We start from the raw sequence: 22,821 nt of genomic DNA, 5'->3' as shown, positions 1-22,821 counted from the left end.
TTCTTTAAACAACATTCCGTTTAAAACACACAATAAAAACGATTTTTCTTTCATTATCAACATTTTCATTCCTACGCGGAACTACTTTGGCGGAAGCATAATTCCCCAAAACAGGGGAATGTGATGCGTCTTAGTATGGAGGTGACAATAACGTAGTGACGTCACCATCTATGTATAGAATGATATAATAGCTGTTTACAACTATTAACTAAACCTCGTTTCTCGAATCCGCCATTTTTACGAATTTTTTAAGAATGCGTATTGTGATTGGCCAATTATGTCGTTGCTACGTTGCTTGCATCAATAGTCTCATATCCCACCCATTCTTATATATTATTCTCTATGTAGAGAAAAGTATATATTGATGGTTTGGTATGGAGCTATTCGAGAAAGTTATTTCGTTTAACGTAAATTGTGACATCAAAAGCCATGTAAATGTCATAATTATATGTCCCAACGTTACAACGTTTCAATCAGATAATTTTTTGTTTAGGTATACTTGATTATCGTTTGTGCAAAGACCTATAAAATAAATGTATTCTAGTGGTCTTTGGTTTGTGTAAACCGAGAATGATACTTAGCCTATGACATCCAAATTGTTACATATCAAAACAAAACCAAGTGATAACCTGTAGCAACTTTGAATCAAAGAGCGCCATAAAGTAAATTCCAGAGTAATTTAAGAATTATTAATATTTGTGTTGGCGAGCGTCTTTGTTCTCCTACTAACCTGACGTTTCGCTCCTGCTGCTACAAAAATTGTCATCAGCACTTGCCACCAGAAGCAGCGGCACCACGTACTCTGGTGCGGCTCCTTGGAACAGAGGGAGTCTGAAGTATGTGGATAACGCGATTATAAAATAAGGATATTGCATTAGCAAATATAATACTGGTGTTTCAGATCGGCATCGTTTATAATAGTGTTGTATTTGAAGATTCAATTTATGTTTTATTGCACATCTTCTTGCCTCTGAATGACTTTTACTCATTGAACATTTCTCAGTAAAGCGTTTTCGATCTGAGAACTTCCTTCGAATTGAAAAAGAGTTAATTGGTTAAAATCTTACTTTTTTGATACCAGTGAATGCATAGAACGTTATATAAGATATGGAGACGATGTTTTATTATATATCTTACCGAATCCCAAACAGGTTCTGGCATACGGTGGTCACACCGCTCATGAAGAGAGTGGAGCCGAGGAGCTTAGCCTTGAACACGTCATCGTGGGAGGCGCACACCGCCTCCGCCACGAGCAGAGACACAATCAGATTACCGGACAGCGACAGGAGAGCTTGCTGAAGATAACAGGCATAAAGATATAATATGTATATTCATCGAAAATATCTTTAGGCACACACATTCGAGCGATCGCTATGTGGTAAATAATCAGTCGAGTTGAACGCCCCGTTACAATTAAGGTGATACACCCAGCTGTCCAGAAAGCGTCTTTGGTACACGCGATTCTCCTCACACCGACATTGGTTCAATGTCAGTCGTTATTCAAATTGTAACTTGTGAAGCCTTGATGTAAATAAGCTATGAGTGTAGAGACACACTTTTGTATGCAGCCCCACACTCGGGAGAAAATCCTTAACCTCAAAATACAAGCGCAGAAAGTTTTATTCGCAATTAACATGGCGAAGCGGTAGATAAAAAACGGTTGCGTGTCGTGTGAGATATGAAAGAAAGATAGCTAAAGTATAAGACATGCAATTTTCCAAACAGCTTTTTGTGAATTTGTGCTTTTGCGTGCAGTCTTTCTTTTAGTCAAAATATTAAAATTTAAATTTATGATGTGGGGTGTGTATGCTTAGGTTTTGGATACATCTAAATCGCCAATTAAGAATTCGACAGAGGACGAATGAACTTTTTCATTTTAAATAAATTACTCTCGAGTCGTCGAGCGAAAAGATTCTTTGAGCACGACACGACTCTAATAAAAATATGAGTATTCAGAGAAAACGTAAACTGGATCTTTCGGGACTCATCACCATGGTTTAAAGTGACATTCATTCGATTTGTTGAATAGGTTCAAGCATAAAAGAATAATACAAAATACTTGACAATATTTATTATTTCATATCATATGCCTCTGTGATTTAGAAACACGATTGTGTTGACAGCTTTCTTACACATTTTCTGGAAGAGTTTATATACACACGAGTGTGAACGAGTATTGGCCTTTAAAGCCTCTATAACACTCAAAATCAACGAAAATTTCGTTCAATATTTCGTAAAATAAAGTTAAACAATTAAAAATCAGTTATCCTTATGGCAATTGCCGAAATTTCAACGCCAAATGTGGTATTGTTATATAGATGTTTGTGGATACAACATGCTCGTTTTTATCATTGTTTTGCATATTTAATTCCATTTTGATATCCCGCAACTATGTATATTCATACTTCACATGAACACTAACATTGTACCATTTTAGTGTTCGTGTGTGGTATGAATATATATATTCGCTGGAAAACAAAATGGAATTAATTGTGTCACAAATAAATAAAAACGCGCAGTTTGTATCTACAAAAATCTATGTAATCATACCACATCTAGCGTTGAAATGGTGGCTATTGCTATAAGGAACACTGATTGTTTAGGTGTTAATTTTATTTTACGAAATTCTTAACGAAATTTCCGTTGATTTTGAGCGTTATATAGAGGCTTTAAACGCAATGCGAAACTGTCAACTTTATAAAACTGTTGATGCATCCTAAAAGCTTTTTACTGATGTTTATGTTTACTACACTATTTTCCGAACGAACATGTAGCCAGTTAATTCGCTTTAAATTTTTATCGTTCACGCGTGAAATATGAAAAAGAAATCTTTATGACATCCGATACATGTTTATGCGAACACACTCGAACAGCCGTATACTGAGGTTACGATCACATACATGCTTGGACCACGCTTACATCTTTAAACAAAATATTTTTGTATAATCTTTTTTTAATGTGAAAGTAGAATTTGTTACAAGCGGATTTTTTTTATAGATCACAATAAAAACGTCTATGCATATGTTAGTATTCTACTGTCACGTTCTTACATTAACATGCGAGGTTTTTTAACCTTTAAACTAGGGATGCAAGAGGTTACAAAAAAAATTAACCGGTTAACCTTTTGCCGTAATTAGCTATTAACCGTTTAACCAAAAACCCGTTAGGAGTCAACATGTACATACATGAAAAATGTCATATGGCTTGTTCATGTAATCATTAGAAACGAAAGTAATTTGAGATCTCTTGCTTTGGTATCATATCAGTTTCTTAATAAATATGTATTCTAACATTTTATTTGAATAATGTTGTAAATGACAGACAGACAGACAGACAGACAGACAGACAGACAGACAGACAGACAGACAGACAGACAGACAGACAGACAGACAGACAGACAGACAGACAGACAGACAGACAGACAGACAGACAGACAGACAGACAGTTTATTTTGACTTGTACAATGTACATCGTCAACAACACATTATGAAAACAGTACAATGTCAATTGTAATAGGTACAAAGTTTTACACGTATTTACAAATTATTTACTTAGCTAACAAAGTAAATTAAATATAAAAACAACAAAGACAGAAAAAAGGGAAAAAAAGAAAAATGAAAAGAGGATGAACATTTAAAGCATTATTGCGTTAATAATAGATGTTCGAACTTCAAGTGATTCCTTTACAAAAAGACATACTTTTATAAGTTCAATTTTATTAGTCGATTGCAGTAAACTTAAATATTATTTATACATAGATGGCCTTTTGTAATAACATGTTTTTATGTATTTTTTTCTTATGTTTTTAAACGCCGTGCAAATGCAAATAAAATGAAATTCATCTTCAATATCGATCGAATTGCAACACATGCAGTAACGCTGATTTCTAGCAACGTCTCTTGCATAACGACCGGTTTGAATATGTAGTGGGTGGGCTGACAATCTTAATCTGGTGAAAAAGTATCTCAAACTTTTTGGTCAAATGTCTGAGTAGGCCTCATATTCAAACTCGATTTTAAAATTTCGATAAACATCTAACATCGAACTATTATTTAAGGTTCTATACCAGTCCTATGTAAAGTTATCATAAACTCTGCGTTTGAATTCCTCTACAAATGAGTTAATCTTAATATTAATAGTATTCATATCATCAAATGCATAACTAAAGCGATGGTCATCAAACATTTTTTTAAATTAAATATCCAATTATGACAGCCTTTATGACAATCTGAGACGGCCAAGTTTTATATGGTTTTAATAATGATATTTTCAGATCTACATATCTTAAACCAATATTCAATGACACGGACATATCTATGTTTATAAATGGGATATCTATCCAGTTCACCATAAACACATGCATTACATGTGTTAAGTTTTACCTTTAATAATCGTTTGCAAAATTTCAAATGGATTCTTTCAAGTTCCTTAGATTTAGTATAGCCCCAGACTTCCGAAGCATTATTTAAAATGGAACCAACAAATGCATCAAATAATTGACAAAATATCTTCGGCTTTAAATCGTAGTCATTACATTTAGACAATAAAATATTCATTGCTTTTAATGCTTTACCCGTTAGGTGTTCCTGATTCAATGTGAAACTCCCAGTATAAAAAAACCCAACAAGATAGTTAAAATCATTCACAACTTGAATGTCATGACCATTGTAGGTCCACTTTTCATTTGGCAATAATCCGCCTCTTTTCCGAAATACTGCAGTTTTTGTTTTCTCTGTATTTACTTTTAATCCCCATAAATTACAATAATAATATAGATTATCTAAATGATTTTGAATTTCATCGGGCGATTTACCTACAATAGCCATATCATCAGCAAATAACAGTAAAATCAATACAATGTCGTCAATATTCAATCCGGATTGTAAATCATTTTGTAAAAACAACTCAAGATCTTCTACAAACAAAGAAAATAATAAGGGTGACATAACTTCGCCCTGTCGGAGCCCCACTGCGTAAGAAAAATAGTCAGAATATGAAGACAATGACTTAACACAAGATTTAACTTTTTGATATATGTTTCGAACAATTTTAAGAATTTTACCCTGTATGCCACATTTATACATTTTTAACAATAATGCATTTCTATATATAGTATCAAAACATTTCATTATGTCCACAAAAATAAAATACAATCTCTTATTTTCAAATAAATAGTTTTGAACAAGAGAATGAAGAACAAATATTGCATCTGTCGTAGACCGCCATTTCCGAAATCCGAATTGGGCGTCCGAAATAGTATTATTTCATAACAAATATTTTTAATGCGATTGTTTTAAAACGGTTGTAAAGAGCTAAGACAAATGAAAGCTTGATTTAGTTGGGTTTTTTCTTGTGTAAAAGCATATACGAACCACGCAATGTTCATTTTCACGTGTCAGTAATTTATTTCTTTTTGGTTTGGCAGCTTATATTACGTTCACGTCGCATCGCTCATATAAATGTTGTGTTTCTTTGTTCATTCTGTTTTATTTTTTAACTAAAATTAACTTAATACCAAATGTTTTAAAATAATTGTTTAACTAGTGCAACATGATCGCATAGTTCAAACAAATCAGCGAACATACATGCAGAACATTCACAAAACAAAAGTGTTCATTTGGGCAAGAAAATGACTTTGTCTATTAGCTTGTGGCTGATGTGTTTGCGAGCCTTGGTAAAAAGTTGACCTGTATTCAAGGACAGACGCTGCCATAGCACCGAAGTCGATGGCGCGTATATAAGCTTCCTGGGCCACATACTTAATTGTTGGGAAACGTTGTTTATTTTATACACCACCATGTCAATTGTCAGGCTGAAAATTCATGCGCATGTTAGTTGACGTACCGTACCGCGCAACTTCATTTCACAAAACTGTTAAAGTCTAAACATAACGTTTTACAACCTGCTAGCTCACTTATAAGGAAAACGTGTCGCGATGATCTGCTTGTACAATTGTGACATGTGATTTACATTCATGGATCAATGTTTTCAGTGTCAATAGCAATTTATTATTTGTTACCGTAGTAATACATTTACCGGTACTGCGTGTGCTATATTCAGTATCTGACTGTTTAAAAGACGATCAATAATGTCTCTGACACCTATGCCTTTCTCAACCCTACCCAAAACTGATTATGTCCTGTTTTCATCACATTTTTCATTCCCTGGCGTATCATACTGCCCCTTCTCCCCTTTAAAATCACGTTATCTACATACAGCAACATTTATTTTAAAGCACGTTTAATAGAAACGTTACACACACACAAAACGTAATACCAACTGTTCGAATACTTTGACTTTTAAAATGTAGTATGGTTAGTAAAAGCGATTTTTCGCATAACAGAGCAGCCAGAGCAGCATGTGGGCTGTTAACAAAAAAATCGATTCATGTGTAATAAATAAAACACGCGTATCAAGCAAGATATTATATAATTAAAAAAGTGAAACTCCAGCTGCTGGAGCAGTATTGAATTCTCATTATAAACAATTAGTTGGTCCTTTATTTAAGGCAAGTGACCGATTGCCCAAACAGTACACGACAGCACAATACAGCACAATACAAACCAACATAAACACAAAATAAGCACTTCCATATGTGACATCTCACGTTTTTTGTATAAATGAAATACACTTTGCAAAACGTTGAACCAAGAACAGTCGATATTTGTGTATTAAATCAATACTTAACTAGAAATGGCGCGACAGAGGCCGACGCGTATCCCCACGCCGCATGTTTGACCCAGGGGCGCCCCAAGGTTGGTAATCAGGCCATGCATAGTTGAGATTGACCGTATTGTCATAAGAGATGTTCAGTATAAAGAAGTCAATGTAAAATAACCTAGAAAATGAGTGAAAATTTATAGACTAATTTCTCCTCCTCATCCTGCTCTCCTAACAAATCTAATACTGAATCAACTTCACTGACGTCCATTATGTACATGTCATCCTCATTGGAATGACTTATGAGATGGCTGAAGATGCTCTCTTATAGCCAATCTTCTTGCTTCTGTTTTGGAAAAGTTATGTTTTGAGGTTAAATGGTTGACTAAATAGTAGCGTCTCAGAAATTTTCTATCGCAATTTTGTACACAACAATGAACATGTTGAATTTCATGTCTGTCTTTGCTGTGCCTGTTCAAAGTCCATCTTGCTTTAAATTGTTTCTCACATTTTTCCCACTTGAACATTTTTACAGATTTTCAGTAATGAGTCTAAAGGTGTAATTGAACAAATTGAAAGTTTCAGCCCTTTTTTAGATTCTTGAGGCTCTATTCCATGAGTTTCTCATGCTTTTTGTGCTTGACTGCATTCTATCTCTTCTCTCATATACAGGTGTCCATTTGCGCCAATATTTTATAATCCCTTGCATAAACATTAGATGGATGAGCTAAACCATTTCACCGATGAGTTAACACAAACACTTTACTAATAAATACATCTCTGCGCCACTACTGTGTAACACTATATGCGTTTTAAATACCCAAGCTTCATTGTTGAATAATTCTTTTATCCGGTGAAAATGCTTGCACTTCTTCTGACTGGGTAGATAACCACATAATAGATTTCAAAATCGCAACGCGGACCCGAAGTTCAAGGTCAATGTCATAGTGGTAAAACATTTGATGCGCATGGAAATGTCTTGTCCAGATACACATGCGTACCAAATATGAAAGCAATATCTGAAGGGACACAGCAGGTATGAGCCTTTTTCGAATCGCAGTCGCAGATTTCGAAACCTGAACGTTGACCTCAAGTTAAAAGTCAAGGTCACATGGGTCAAACATTTTATGCGCATGGAAAGGTGTTTTCTAGATACACATGCATACCAAATATGAAAGCAATATCTGAAAGGACACAGAAGTTATGAGCCTTTTTCGAATCGCTGTCGCAGATTTCAAAACCTGAAAACTGGCCCCAAGTTCAAGGTCACAGAGGTAAAATTGTTTATGCCCATAGTGTGTTGTCCAGATATACATGCATACCAAATATGAAAGCATTATCTGGAGGGACACAGTAGATATGAGCCTTTTTCGAATCGCTGTCGCAGATTTCAAAACCTGAAAACTGACCACAAGTTCAAGGTCAAGGTCATAAGTGCAAAAACATTTGTGCGCATGGAAAGGTGTTGTCTGGATACACATGCATACCAAATATGAAAGCAATATCTGAAGGGACACAGTAGTTATGAGCCTTTTTCGAATCGCGGTCGCAGATTTTGAAACCTGAAAACTGACCCCAAGTTCAAGGTCAAGTTCACAGGGGTAAACAATTGTATGCGCATGGAAAGGTGCTGTAAAGCTACACATGCATACCAAAAATGAAAGCAGTATCTGAAGGGACACAGTAGTTCTGAGCATTTTTCGAATCGCAGTTGCAGATTTCAAAACCTGAAAACTGGCCCTAGTTCAAGGTCAAGATCAAAGGGGTAAAAAATGTATGCGCATGGAAACGTCTTGTCCAGATACACATGATTAATAAATATGAATGCAATATCTGAAGGAACGCAGTAGTTATGAGCCTTTTTCGAATCGCGTTCACAGATTTCGAAACCTGAAAACTGACCCTAAGTTCAAGGTCAAGGTCAGAGGGGTAAAAAAATGTATGCGCATGGAAAGGTGTTGTCTAGATACACATGCATACCAAATATGAAAGCAATATCTAAAGGGACTCAGTAGTTATGAGTCTTTTTCGAATCGCGGTCGCAGATTTCGAAACCTAAAAACTGACCCCAAGTTCAAGGTCAAGGTCACAGGGGTAAAAAATTGTATGCATATAGAAAGGTGCTGTCTAGATACACATGCATACCAAATATGAAACAATATCTGAAGGGACACAGTACTTTTGAGCCTTTTTCGAATCGCGGTCGCAGATTTCAAAACGTGAAAACTGGCCCGAGTTCAAGGTCAAGGTCAAAGGGGTAAAAAAAATATGCGCATGAAAAGGTCTTGTCCAGATACACATGAATACCAAATATGTAAGCAATATCTGAAGGGACACAGTAGTTATGATCCTTTTTCGAATCGCGGTCACAGATTTCGAAACCTAAAAACTGACCCTAAGTTCAAGGTCAAGGTCAAAGGGGTAAAAAAATTATGCGCATGGAAAGGTGTTGTCTAGATACACTTGCATACCAAATATGAAAGCAATATCTAAATGGACACGGTACTTATGAGTCTTTTTCGTATCGCGGTCGCAGATTTCAAAACCTAAAAACTGACGCAAAGTTCAAGGTCAAGTTCACAGGGGTAAACACAATTATGCGCATGGATAGGTGGTGTCTAGATACACATGCATACCAAATATGATAGCAATATCTGAAGGGACACAGTAGTTATGAGCCTTTTTCGAATCGCGGTCGCAGGAAAATCTCTGACCCGGCCCCGCCCCAACCCCCCTAACTTTTGACCCAAGGGTCAGATCAAAATTCCGTCACTGTCGCACATATGCTCATAGCTACCATGTAAGTAAGTTTCAAGGTTCTAGTGCTAATAGTGTAGGAGGAGCAGGTGGCCAGGACGGACGGACGGACGTACATCACCACAATATCCCCACTTTTTCTCCGAAAAACGTGGGGATAAAAAGTGACATTCGAATTTTGTGATCGCTTGTCCACTTGTTTTTATGCTTATGAATACACATTTGAAGTATGCATATAATTTGCCCACCTGCAAACCGCATATGAAAGTCACGTGCAGCGGTGGCGTGTCGTTTATCCTGTAAATCAGGTGCCTTCCCGTAAGGTTTCCCGACGAGGCCTTGACATCATTCAGTCCGTCTGGTTTCCCGGCTGCATTTGTTCGCGTCTTATCAGTGTCTTCCGCGTTTGGTTTAAGTTCAATGGCAAGCGGTATCCGTACTAAAACAGCCGTCAAGTCTTCTTCGCGATCACTTTCTTCCTCGTTATTTACAATCACGTCATTTACGTGTGCCATTGTTGCAGTGCGGAAAGTTTAAAGTTTAAATCGCGACGGTTTCGTGTAAATTATTGATGATAAATTGCTTTTGACAAACGTGGTAAATTCGTTTCATATACGTAGTCAGAACCATTTTCATACACATTAAATTATGTTGGATGAATCCTCAAAAAGTTAACTTTACTTATCAAATATTTATTCACAACAACTCATGTGTAAAAAAATCCATAAGGTTCACAAGTTTAAATGCAGCTGATAATTGCCCTATTAAAAGATTGCACTGTAAGAAAGTACAATGTACATTGTGTCCTGATTTTATCTGATTGCTGATGTTCTTGTTTTCGTCTTGTTCGTGATAATGTTAAGCTCGGGTCACATAAATATGTGCATTTCATATGATATAAGGCATAATACATGTATTGCGCATGTATTGCATACACCATAACGTGTTATAACAACGCAATATGGAAACACAATCTTAAAAATCTTTAACAACGATTGCTTTATGCAACTTTGTGATTTTGTTTTGCTTTTACAAGTAAACATTCATGATTGCTCAAGTATGTACAGGTCAAGTCAGAGGGTGAACTAAAGGTAAAATAATATATATTTTATGTTAAACGATATCAGTGTGTTTTCCAAACTAAATATTATTATAAGACTACTAGTACTTCTTTTTAAGAGATATTTAAAATAAATCTCAACATAAAAAACTATTGATTACTGATACAGTGCATACAAAAACATATCCGGTTAGGACCACCGGCTAGTTCAACCTCTTATAGCCACTCATGGTCAGGAACCTAGGTTCTATCATGTGCATGTATTACTGGGTATAATATATCTGCCATGAAAAATGCACAATCTGTTCTTAAAGATATTCAATGACACCACTGTTACTATTTCATCCTGTAAGCGATGGCCTGGATTGCTTATTCTCTGTTAAAAGAAGTGGTTCCTGAAATCTTTCTTAAATGACTTTTTCTAAAGTTTAAGTGAATGTTATCTTGTTGTTTAAGGACTAAGATCAAAACAAACTTTGTGTAATCTATGTCTTCTTTGCCATAGAACAGTTTTTACACCTAAATCATGTGTCAAAGAAAACGACGATATTCTTATGTTGGAATCTTCAAAACTTTCAATCCTTCCGGGTAGGGTAAATGTTTGAAAATATGGGCTAGTTTTGTTGCTCTTTTTGTACTCACTCTTTACTTTAAATATCTATCTTTCAATCAATATCCAGTTTCCATACTCAATATGTGGTATTGTAGAGTTTTCCAAATTGTTTTGTACTTATACGTTGAAAGTCATTTCACAAGCCCAAGCATACTCTTTACATGAATTAATATTCTCACTAAATTTTAAGTCGGTCGATAATAGTTCATGTATTTCAAGATCACAGAATAATGTATTATTTGGTATTTCTGTTTATCAGGTCCTTCTCCTAGCAAGCAGGTTTTATTTGGTTTATGTAAACCATAGCGAAGGGTGCTGTATTGTGAACTTAAGTAGCCATGTATCATTCAACTTGGACAGTCTATCAGTTTCGCTCTGGATTTGTTCACTTCAGCTAATCAGAACATCTCTGTGTCATTGGCAAATAGTCGGAGAACTCTTTCGATCATGTTGTCAATATCATTGATGTGTATTTAAAAAGTGTTGGCCCGGGAACGCTGTATCGATCATCTTAACATTTAGTCAAAGTATCCATATCTTGAAGCCATTGCAAACAATATTAAGAGATCTAAATGTATATTGAATGTCTGAAAACAAATTATTGATCATATGGCTAACAATGTGGTCTCTGATTAGTTTTTCATCATTTTGTACTAAATACAAGGCAAGCTATTATGGCGGTAAATAAAAGCCTCTACTCTTGAATTTTTTTTAAAAATAAAGCTTTCACACAGGTATTTTTCCAGGCATCGACAACTTCACCATCTAAATATAATCGTTACTTGCTAAAGGTATGACTAAATATTTTTAAGTCTCTCTAAGTACAGTTGGATGAACTTGATACGGAACTGATGATTTCACAGGACTTTATATGTTTTATATGACATGGCTATTTTAGGCAAGTCACCTGCTGAGGTCCAATCACATTTAGATAAATTGTATGTATACTGCAATGCTTGGGGGCTAAATGTTAACACTGCAAAAACTAAAATAATGGTTTTTCGGAAAAGAGGGGGATTAAAAGAAAATGAAAAATGGTCATACAATGGTAATTATATCGAAGTTGTTGATAACTTTAACTATTTAGGCACGGTGTTGAATTATACTGGAAGTTTTAAATTAAACCAAGAACATTTGGTTGGTAAAGCCCTTAAAGCATTGAATACATTATTGTTTAAATGCAATGAATTTGACATAAAACCGAAAATATTTTGCCAGTTATTTGACTCTTTTGTGGGTTCTATATTAAATTATGCCTCAGAAGTGTGGGGTTTCACGAAGTCAGATGATATAGAACGTATACATTTAAAATTTTGCAAACGCTTGCTGCAGGTGAAAATAAATACATGTAATGTTGCTGTTTATGGAGAATTAGGTAGATATCCATTGTATATAAACAGATTTGTTAAAATTATTAAATATTGGTTTAAAATTTTGAGAAATGAAAATATCATAATGCAAAATGTGTACAAACAAGCCTTGAACGATTGTAATAAAGGTTATACGAACTGGGTCTCAAATGTCAAGAGCATGTTAAATAATTTTGGATTTGGTTATGTATTTGAAAATCCAAACGTTGTTCGAGTTAATAGTTTTATTAGCGAGTTTAAATGTAGACTTGTTGACAATTTTAAACAAGAGTGGTACGGTAAAATGAATAATAGTACGGTATTAGATATGTATAAAGTTTTTAAAAGCTGTTTGGAATATGAAACATATTTAGACTTACTTCCTAGACGTCTGCGATTATTTTTTGTAAGACTAAGAGTCTCTGCACATCCTTTGAGAATTCAAACTGGCAGATACGCCCAAAATAACATACCACGTAATGAACGTTATTGTTTATGTTGCAATGACTTGGATTTAGAAGATGAGTACCATTTTATTTGTATATGCCGCTGTTATTCTGATTTAAGGAAAAAATTTATAAGCCGTATTTATTATGTAAACCCATCTGTATATAAATTCCACAAGTTATTACTTTCATGTGACAAATCAGTAATTTACAATGTATGTAAATATATAAAAGAAGCGCTTGTTATAAGAAATACGATTCTGAATAATACTGTTCCATAAGTTTCATTACCGCTTTGATAGTTGATTTGTATTTGTATTCCTAAATGTATATTTATGTTATGTAATGTTTATTTGTTATACCTAGTTACGTGACAGAAAATAATATGTAAACTTAAGTATGAAGACGATGTACTTGTGTATAAGTCTGAATAAACTGTCTGTCTGTCTGTCTGTCTGTCTGTTTAAGTATTTTCATAATCTGCTCTTTATAGATCTTTAAATCATGTATCGACTGTCAATTACTGCGATTATAAGTAATTTGCAACACTTTCCTCCATAAAACACTCTTACACAAAGCGTTTAACACCTTAGACTTTCACAACACTCTTACACAAAGCGTTTAACACCTTAGACTTTCACAACACTCTTACACAAAGCGTTTAACACCTTAGACTTTCACAGTCATGTCCTGCTGATGTAGTGTCAGTTCTTTTTTATTTGCTATTCGAACATCAAATTTTCATTTTTTGTATATGCATAATTGAAAAAGGCGTTTGGAATATTTTTTGTGAAAAATTATTTACTTTGTTCAAAATCAGCCTGTTTTCTACATTCACCTGTAGCAGAATTTCTATCTCTAGTGTAAGATTGAAAATGAGTATGGAGTATGTTCTTTTCTTTTCATTTACTTTTGCCAAGAACGGCGTTTCTTTTTGATAGCCTTAGGTGCATTCTTTGTCATTCAGGTTTATTCTTTTTAGATGATCCAGTTTCAACTCTATTTTAGGAAGGGGGAATATATTTAGGTGTGTATCGTGTCTCTTAAATTAATTCATTTGTCGTTTTAAGATTTTGCACACCAAAAAATCAACTCATTTGACATTTGACAGTCTACCACTCTGTGGAGATTGCAGAATCTACTTTATCAAATAAGAAGTTTTCTTTCGCAATGACTTTACTCTGTATTAACAATCAATAATGAATGATATGGTCACTTTTACCTACAGGGGAATAGTGTTATAAGTTCTTAATAAATGGCTAGTCCCTGATTGCTTCAATAATTTCATGACAACTGCAGGTCTCTGGAGCCGAAGATGTTCAATAATTCCACTTTATATCCTTATAATTAATGTCACCCATTATTATCTTTTAAAGAGGCTTTTCTTGGTCGATTGCATTCATTAATTCATTTAATTCAAAACAACTTGGTCAGAACTTGATTATCTGTTCACTAGACCAATCATAAGTTTTTAATTGCCATTTCACACTTCACACCAGCAGCGTTTTTAAAACAGTAAATATTATTCAGATTTTGATGCTACCTCCAGCCATACCATTTCTAAAAAATACAAGTGCACCTCCATTTCCTATATCACTTTATTAAGGATTGACAAATTGCTAGAATGACCCCCAGTAAGTAACTCGAAATATTGACCCTCTCACCCGTTTTTTGGGTTTGTTTTCTTCAGTTATTCCTACTACATCCGCCTGGTGAATAAAAACTTAAGATTCTTGTTCAATGTGGCAGATATCGGCACTGCACCAGTTTGCACCAGTTCAGTCTTCTTCATTCTCTATATCGCCCTCCCAATGTTGCAGATGTCGACACTGCACCCGTTTGCACAAGTTCAGTCTTCTTCATGCTATAGACCACTATCCCAATGTTTCAGATGTCGGCACTGTACCAGTTTGCTCCAGTTCAGTCTTTTAATGCTATAGACCGCATTCCCAATGTGGCAGATATCGGCACTGCACCAGTTTGCACCAGTTCAGTCTTCTTAATGCTATAGACCGCCTTCCCAATGTGGCAGATGTCGGCACTGCACCAGTTTGCACCAGTTCAGTCGTCTTAATGCTATAGACCGCATTCCCAATGTGGCAGATATCGGCACTGCACCAGTTTGCACCAGTTCAGTCTTCTTCATTCTCTATATCGCCCTCCCAATGTTGCAGATGTCGACACTGCACCCGTTTGCACAAGTTCAGTCTTCTTCATGCTATAGACCACTATCCCAATGTTTCAGATGTCGGCACTGTACCAGTTTGCTCCAGTTCAGTCTTTTTAATGCAATAGACCACCTCCCAAATGTGGTAGATGTCGACACTGTACCAGTTTGCACCAGTTCAGTCTTTTAATGCTATCGACCGCATTCCCAATGTGGCAGATATCGGCACTGTACCAGTTTGCTCCAGTTCAGTCTTTTAATGCAATAGACCACCTCCCAATGTGGCAGATGTCGGCACTGCACCAGTTTGCTCCAGTTCAGTCTTTTAATGCTATCGACCGCATTCCCAATGTGGCAGATGTCGGCACTGCACCAGTTTGCACCAGTTCAGTCTTTTAATGCTATCGACCTCCTTCCCAATGTGGAAGATGTCGTCACTGCACCAGTTCAGTCTTCAAAATGCTCTAGATCGGACAATCGCAGCCATAGGCTTATTAATAGTGTTTATCTCTTTAACAAGAGGGCCTTAAAAGCCCAAAGTCGCTCACATGTGATTCGAAGGAACTGACCTGTTCTGTGCAGCCCAAGATGTCATTAGAACAAAATGTTCTTACCAACTTTCATGACTAGTGAACACCCTGGCAGCCACGTTTTTCAACAAACCAGAACCATGTTTATACACATTCAAAATATCATTCAAACAAATATTCTGACAAAGTTTCATGAAAATTCATAAGTCCATATTAGGAAAAATGCCCCGCCCCCTGGTTACTATGTTTTTCAAGCGACTGGAAGCATTTTCGAACTTTTCCAAGATATAATTTAGACAAATCTTCTGACCAAGTTTCATGATGATCGGACAATAAATATGGCTTCTAGAGTGTTAACGAGATTTTACTATAGCCATATATAGCCATATAAGGAAAAATGCCTCGCCCCTTAGCAGACATATTTTAAAGCAAACATAACCATTTTCGAACTCATTCAAGATATTATTGAGACCAATCTTCTAACTAAATTTTATGCAGATTGGACAATAAATGTGGCCTCTTGAGTGTTAACCAGGTTTTACTAAAGCCATATAAAGCCATTAAAGGGAAAATGCCCCGACCCCTGGTGTCCATGTTTTTAAAGCAACCGAAACCATTTTTGAACTCATTCAAGTTATCACTAGGACAAATCTTCTGACCAAGTTTCATGAAGATCGAACAATAACTGTGGTCTCTAGATTGTTAACAAGGTTTTACTATAGCCATATATAGCCATATAAGGAACAATGCCCCGCTCCCTGGTGGCCATGGTTTTCAACCAACCGGCATCATTTTTATAGTCGTCCAAGATATCATTTTGATGAATCTTCTGACCAAGATTCATAAAGATCGGACAATAAATGTAGTCTCTAGAGTGTTAACAAGATTTTACTATATCCATAAATAGCCATATAAGAAAAAATGCACCGCCCAATGGCAGCCATGTTTTTCAAGCAAACGTAACCATTTTCGAACTCATCCAAGATATCACTGAGAACAACCTTCTGACCAAATTTCATGAAGATTGGACAATAAATGTGGCCTCTAGAGTGGTAACAAAGATTTACTAAAGCCATATATAGCCATATAAGTTAAAATGCCCTGCCCCTTGGTGGCCATGTTTCTAAAGCAATCAAACCCATTTTCTAACTCATCCAAGATATAATTGGGACAAATCTTCTGACCAAGTTTCATGAAGATCGGAAAATAAATGTGGCCTCTAGAGTGTTAACAAGGTTTTACTACAACCATATATAGCCATATAAGGAACAAGCCCCGCCCCCTGGTGGCCATGCTTTTAAAGCAACCAACATCATTTTCGAACTAGTTAAAGATATTATTGGGATGAATCCTCTGATTAAGTTTCATGAAGATCGGACAATAAATGTGGCCTCTAGGGTGTTTTACAATAGCCATATATTGCCATATAAGGAAAAATGCCCCGCCACTTGGCAGCCATGTTTTTCAAGCAAACGTAACCATTTTCGAACTCATCCAAGATATTATTGAGATCAATGTTCTGACCAAATTTCCTGAAGATTGAACAAATAATGTGGCTTCTAGAGTGTTAACAAGGCAAATGTTGACTCCGCACGACGCACAACGCACGACGAAATATATTTTGTTAACAATTTATTTATTATCAGATAAATAATGACCAACAAAATAGGTATATATTGTATTGTTCCATAACACTTAATTTAACATTAATATCAATTTATCAAAACTATCCTCAAAGGATCCTAAAATATATTTCCACTGCTGTTCTTATTAATTATCGAATATCTTATTGTAAATATATGTTTGGTAGCAATCCGTATTTTAACATTAACACAACATTACAAATGAACACCAGACTTCTCTAACTTATAACTTGGGCTTAATAAAGTTATGCGATACAAATAGTGCTTCCATACAATAACACACAACTTAAAAATTGAGAAAAAAAAACGCGGAACAATTAGGATTTATGTTTTCTTTATTCAAGCAAGTATTGTTTTTATATTTCTTATGTTAAAACACACAAATCACGAAGATACCATTTGACCCGAAAAACAGGACGAACTAAAATATTTCTTCTGATAACTAGAAAATATTGATATCGATGTGTATATTTCTTTCGAATTTGAAATCATTAATGCTTCAACCTTCAAAGTAGGCAGTAGGTTCAGTGTGTAAACGATATTATCTGTTCACGAATTTGTAAACATTAAGAAAATACAAATATAAACTTGAGCAAATTAAATAAAAAATAAATAAAATAATATCATACACTTTAATTCTATTGAATTTCATTCTGTATAGACATGCAAGGTGTAACATTTTTTTAAATAAAATATCCGACTAAAGTTTTTAAAAAGCCAAGTGTCCAACAGATATAAAAGATAGCGAACTCACCAATAAACATGTTAGGTCAAACCGCATACAACAGGGATTGAACGTCCCAAAGTCTACAAAAAATACCAGAAAGCATCTTTCAGGCACAGGAGAGCAGACATCCGTCCCATTTCGGTTTCTTGTTCTCGAGTCTTTACAGATATCCTTGCATGCGCACGTGAGGTAACCACTTTGCATTTATCTACGTTGACAAAGTAAACGAGAGCGCCGATGGCGCTTAAAGCATAGTTGCAAGATACAGGGAAGTTGCTGCTGAAGTAAATGTTTAGGTCAAAATATACTAAATAGTTTTCTAATATGTTTCGATGTAAACGCGACAACTTTGAGCGAAAATAAATACAACATTTTGCACATAGAGACCCCCATAACCATACCTTTTCTTGACGGGCATTCTTAGCTGAATTGATTTAAGCAATAAAAAAGATATGTCATCTTCAAACCAAAAAAGAATTCGACTCAAATTAAAATCGACTGTTTTTGCGCCTTTTTTCGGCCGTTTTCTAGTGGATTGTAACCTTTTGCAGTGTCATTTTTTACTTCAATCTCCAACTTTATCCTATTTCAGGGATTTAGTAGTGAACACCTATGCTTACCCTATCAATATCTCCAAACGATAAAACCAGAACAACAGTCAATAGTGTATAACATGCCTTCGCGGAAAATATGATGATTTGTTTAGACAGTACAGCCCTTCATGACTCGATTATTTAGTACATTGTAACCTTAACGATTGCTGACATCACGAGTCGCCCCCATGTTACCAAAATGTTCTATTTTAAGAAACGGGAATTCCAAACAGTGACTAATGTGAATGGTTACAAAATGACATAACTATGAAAATAAATACGTAGAATTACATTATTTCACGCATACCATTATGCAACCATCCGTTTTCTTTTCCGACTTGATGCATTTACAGCTTTCCATTTAATATTTAACAGTCACAACACTCGTCCAGAATTCGCGCGAATCCATTAAATCCATTAAATCCGATGCCACATTTAAACCGTTAGCTCTACTCGTAACGTTAATTTCTGGCTCAAAGTAAATCATTTTAACTTCAATTAACACATCTCTATTACTTTCAAACTCTACTTCATCAAATCCATAGAAAGGCAGGACAGAATCCATGTAATAAATCAGAAAACATTCATCGTACTCCGCCATTTTTTACACATTTTCAAAGAATAAACGTGCTTTATGCCCCACTTCCTGCTGAGAGTATGTTTTAATTTCTATTTATAATTAACCGATGAAATGTTACATATCCTTAAACCAGGGCCTTATGAATTCAGTTATGTAAACATTTGACCTCTCACAGAACAGTAAACAAAGGAAATAGAAATTTGGTGTGAGGTCACTATCAACAAGAACAGAATTGTTTTACGAACGAAATTTGTTTTAGTTTTTTAGAAAGTTTTTTCACGTAAAACGGTCTTAGAAAAATTCACTTAAAACGGTGTCAGCAATATTGGTTAGAAAAACGTTTCCAAAAAAATGTAAGAATTACCATATACTAAATTAAATAGATATTTCGTCTGATTTTTGATCAGGTAAGGCTTCATAATGGTCAACCGATCGATGTGGGTTTTCGAAATGTCGTATATACCTTAAGCATAGTTGCACCTATGCTAAAAATTTCTGACATTTGGCAAAGTACGCCTAAGGAATTGTACTCGAATGCATCTTACTCGGAAAACTGGCAAATTAAAAGATGTTTGTGCAAATTGTATACAGGATATTTATTTTGTTTAGGGTATTACTGTGAAAAAGGTTGAAAGTAGTGTGAGCATATACATTTTTGCACGAGCGCCTTTGTGAGTTGAAAACGTATATTGCTAACTTTACTACGAACAGTATTATATGGTATGTTTTTTTTAGGTAAATCAAAGCGCTGAAGGCACTGAAGTAATTCGCTATTACATAATCATAGGAGCAACTCAGTTTTTAAACTTATGTTATAGCTTTTTATATCGCAAGTTTGAAATGAACACAGCCCATTCAAATTTAAAGAGTGTGTCTTAAAGCAAAGGTCGAGATGTGTGTGACTGTTTATCATTTAATTTGTCTTTTTTTCACAATTGGTCGCTGCACTGGAACCATCTTCAGAATTGTGGTTGCCTTGTTAAAGAATAACAAGCATATAATCATGTACATGTTGTGATATGTGTATCTAATACTTTATCTATTTTCTTTAAATTATTGAGAAACAATTTTGCCCACATGACAGACTTTTAATGCATCATTAGGATAGTATTCCATCTATCCGCATCCGTATCCGCATCCGTATCCGCAAAATCATAATACGGACGCTATATTACATTTATCCGCATACGTCGAACGTATCTTTCTTCATTGGGAAAAAATATATGGATAAAACTGAAAATTATAATTTAGATACTTATTATGAAGGACAAGCGTGAATTTAAGTAGATATAAGATACAAATCATCATTCTGCCTGTAAAAGAATACAAATGGTAAATACCTGGAACATCTTCTTCTAGTGCCTTGGCTATGCTTTTCCAAACGTTTGAAGTGAAATCAGAGTCCCGATATGCAGAACTGCGTTGATTGTATAATTCCGGGTAATTTTCCACGAATTCGATTAGTTTTTCAGTTGATTTTTTAGATGACAGCTTCCCTCATCGTGCTAAATGCCGTCCGTATCTTGTCCGCATCCGCATTAGAATGCTCACTTGAGGTCAGAATACACTAAAAAGTTTCCTTATATAATTCAATGTGAAAGCGACAACTTTAGGCCAAAATAAATGCAACATTTTGCACATAGAGACCCCGATAACCATACCTTTTTCTAAAGGCCATTCTAAGCGGAATCGATTTATGCAATAAAATAGATATGTCATGTTCAATGCAAGAAAGATCTTGACACAAATCAAAATCGATTGTTTTTGTAACTTTTTTTCCGGCCGTTTCTTACTGGAGTGTAACCTTTTTCAGTGCGATGGTTTACTAGCCTATAGTCTTCAAGTTTATCATATTTCAGGGTATCAGTAGTGAACACCTATTCATGCCCTACTATTATCTCCGAAAGATAACACCCGAATACTAGATAAAAGTGTAAAACATGCCTTCCTGTCAACTATGGTATTTTTTTAAGAGAGTATAGCCCTTCATGCATTGTGTCACACCGGTCTTACTGACCGATAATAACGTAGTGACGTCACCATCTATGTATAGAATGGCCCTTCATGAAACAGTTATTTAGTGTACTGTAACCTTGAGCGTTCTTTTGCGGACGCCTATTGCGCGTGCCGATATTCGGATGTGGATGAATGGAATAAGCGCAGTGCATTTCAACTGGTTCTATTTTTTCGCGGATGCGGATACGGACAGATGGAATAGTAGCCTTAAGCCCCGTTTTCCTTGAAAGCAGCCAATATGTCCAGATTTCAATGATGAACTTACCAATGTCATCGGACAAGCTGTTAAAAACACTAGACTGGCCAATATGTCCCACAAGCTCTTAAACCTATTGTTTACATTATTACAGGCTGTCGTCTGCTGCAGTGTACCAGTTAAGTATAAACAGAAACGCTTTAAGCATTTGTCGTCTGCTCAATTTGACTGGAGTTATCCACACAGGCAGTAATGGGTTACGGGCCCTACCGTAGCTACGGCGTCTGCATTATTTGTGAGCTTCGCAAAAAATACAGTCCTTATTCATAACTGTGTCATGATTCTTGATGGTATTTTCAATTTGTATGAAGAAACCTTTTCATGCTTGATGACATATCGTGATTGATAATGAATGTCTTTTTACATATGACTTAATGGTATCATTCATGCGTAAAGAACGAAAGATGTAACATTTGTGTTGGTTAATTGCATGCTTGGTGTGCGTATCTTATTTTGTGCACTGCCTAAGGTAATCAAACATTGATGCGTTAATAAATTAACGCGATGGCGAGATGTGAATTGCAATTGACAGTCGTTCCGAAATGGTACGGACGACAACGGCGTATAACGGAAATGTTGTGTTATGGCAGAAGTTATACCCCTTTTTTATACATTATTAATTGGTCCTATTTTTAAAAGGTAAAGTAGATTATCTGCTTAAGTAAGTAAACATTTCAGCGCCACTGAGTATAATTTTGATTTTATATTTAACCTATATTTTTTTCTTTCCATCTGCATGTATCTATACATCTATTTAAACAATGTTTTCCCTGCAAAAGGCGGAGGGATATTGTTTTGGTGTTGCACATCCGTCCGCCGTTCGTCCCTTCGTCCATGTTCATCGGGAGCTGTTTCTCGGTAACTTGAATGGGCTATAATGAAACTTAAAACTGAATGAATTATCGAATATTGTATGGGCTGCTACTGGCTATACCAACAAGCATAACGTCTATGACCGTCATGAAGTAAGTCGACTGGCTATACCAACAAGCATAACGTCTATGACCGTCTTGAAGTAAGTCGACTGGCTATACCAACAAGCATAACGTCTATGACCGTCTTGAAGTAAGTCGACTGGCTATACCAACAAGCATAACGTCTATGACCGTCTTGAAGTAAGTCGACTGGCTATACCAACAAGCATAACGTCTATGACCGTCTTGAAGTAAGTCCATTGGCTATACCAACAAGCATAACGTCTATGACCGTCTTGAAGTAAGTCCATTGGCTATACCAACAAGCATAACGTCTATGACCGTCTTGAAGTAAGTCGACTGGCTATACCAACAAGCATAACGTCTATGACCGTCTTGAAGTAAGTCGACTGGCTATACCAACAAGCATAACGTCTATGACCGTCTTGAAGTAAGTCGACTGGCTATACCAACAAGCATAACGTCTATGACCGTCTTGAAGTAAGTCGA

The 22,821-nt window shown here is 35.6% G+C and overlaps 1 pseudogene; it reads right to left on the bottom strand.

Moving 5' to 3' along the window:
* Positions 1–10,230, bottom strand: part of LOC127855347 (solute carrier family 23 member 1-like) — a 29,224-nt pseudogene extending 18,994 nt beyond the window's left edge.
* Between the last annotated feature and the right edge of the window lie 12,591 nt (positions 10,231–22,821).

Source organism: Dreissena polymorpha, chromosome 13 (assembly GCF_020536995.1).
Source record: "Dreissena polymorpha isolate Duluth1 chromosome 13, UMN_Dpol_1.0, whole genome shotgun sequence".
NCBI classification, from domain to species: Eukaryota; Metazoa; Mollusca; class Bivalvia; order Myida; family Dreissenidae; genus Dreissena; species Dreissena polymorpha.
This window is presented reverse-complemented; position numbering and strand designations above follow the sequence as displayed.